The sequence below is a fragment of the Dermacentor albipictus genome, chromosome 3, assembly GCF_038994185.2.
Source record: "Dermacentor albipictus isolate Rhodes 1998 colony chromosome 3, USDA_Dalb.pri_finalv2, whole genome shotgun sequence".
Classification (NCBI taxonomy): domain Eukaryota; kingdom Metazoa; phylum Arthropoda; class Arachnida; order Ixodida; family Ixodidae; genus Dermacentor; species Dermacentor albipictus.
The window spans coordinates 124,681,432-124,683,545 of NC_091823.1; positions in this window are offsets into that span (position 1 = coordinate 124,681,432).

Below are 2,114 nucleotides of genomic sequence, written 5' to 3' on the forward strand. Positions count from 1 at the left end.
CACAGATGACACACTGCCCCATTCCATACACCATAGTTGAAAATGTTTTACACTCGGTTAGAGCAATATTAGCACTTTGTTTGGCTGGTTATGTTGGAATGGGTGGCTGGACCGTGGAGACCGATCAGGCAGCTCACGTACATCTACGCTAAAGTTCCTTCATCAGCTTGAGTTTATGCCTCCACCATTCCGTCGAAACGCCCAGCTAGCCTGAGGTTACCGGAATACCAGACACGTTCGGCGCTGTGACAGAACGCTCGCAACGCACGCTGCTTTGATAGCTCTCGCTTGGGGTCCACTGCCAAGCAGCTGGCGGAAACTTTGTAGAGGTTTCGCGCGCTTGCTCCTAGAGAACCGGAAGTTGACACGACGTGCCATCATGACGCAGAGCCAGTGAAGGTGCAGCATAGCCCTGATCACTTGGCGAATGAGTTGAGGAGAAAATTCATGACTATGGAGGAGGGTAACTTGTAATCGACCGTAGCTCTCTTAATGTGAGACATTTCACACAAATTGTGGTACGAATGATAAACTCTAGCTGTACCCTACGCGTCTACAAAATTTATCCGAACCGTTTCAGGGGCCTTTGAAGAGTGGAATGCTATGGCATTCAAACATCTCTGACTGTTTCTCACGCTTCCCGGCAAATGCAGTTTATGTAGCCATAGTGATTACTTGGAAACGCTGGCAGTTAAATTTATGCATGAAGGCGAACTTTCTTGTGGAAACGCTGCCTCTTCCGTAAGCCGATCCTAGAGGTTGTGCACAACCTTGTTTGGAGGTAGTGCAAAGTTATTGTTCTGCACTTTTCATATTTAGATCTCAGAAGATTCAACGTAAAAAGCATGCGATGTCGGTGTTTTGTTTCATCACAATTGTTTGTGGGCGGTCTTTCTTAAAATTCATAGGAGTAACGTTGTCATTGAATGTAAGCCAAGGTATAAAAAACTTTAGGGATAGAATGAGGTGGCAATATAACCCGCATATACTGAATGTCATATAGAAAGGAGTGACATGTACATATACCGAAATATGTAGGGAAAATTTCGCTCATGGACAGCACCGCCAACACCGGATTTTCTGCTACACGGGTCCCTTAACGCTATCGCATTAGAAGTGTCCCTTTTTCGTGCGCCGGCATGCAAAGAGCAGTTCACGAGTTGGGATCGGTCTATTCTATAAGGGCTGACAGAGCTCTACGGGAGAATTCAGCTATGTGTGTCCTGTAGAAGAGGTTCCATAGCAAAGTGTAGCCCAGTAGGAAGGTATAATTAGCTCCCACAGAAGCAGCAGAAGTCGCCGTGGAACATATGCTGACTACATAGAACAATGCAGCGATACTCGCCTTTTTTTACTATATTGCCGGCAGCGTCACTAGACAGTTGCTCTTCCCAACAAGCTCAAGTATGTAGGGATGCCTGCAATGTGCTATTAAGGGACAGACAGTGCTGCAGGGGAAAGGCCGACTGACATATCCAAGGAATGGGATCTTAGATAGCTTCTGTCTGTAGCCGTCAGAGTCACTGTACAACTTGATCCACGCAGTTGAGAACAGGCTAATGGACGTTTACCGCAATGTCCATGCATTGAAAGATTGTAAGCAGCTGAGCACTGCGGGTAGCAGCGTGCCACAAACTGGCTGCCAAGCACTGCACAGAACTAACCTGATTAGATGTTAGATTTTTTTTTATCACAAAGAATAATTTCCCTTTTAGAGGGGCTCAACCAATTAGCAAGTAAAAGAATAAATAAAGTGGCTAAGGCTTTGCGTAGCTTAAAACAACATCCGTCAAAGACTCACAGATGATTCTCATGACAACAACGTAAAAAAGGTGATTCATAGTGTTGGCAAAATGAAAGCTCGTCTGGTAGCACTCATTGACTGCTGGGTGAGCAGGCCTGAGTGCGTCGTTGTCCTAACAGTGCGGCTGATAAAGGCACGCTGAGTTCCGTCTCACGACGTGGCTGCCTTGTAGTTTGTCCCCGCTGATGTAGGCTCTTGCACAAGGCTTTTTGTAGTCCTTTTACACATTCTTCAGCCATTTTCTATGTTCAAAAAGTCTCCGAACGCAGCCTTCCCCGCTAGATTTACCAAAGCGGTGCATTTGTTTACA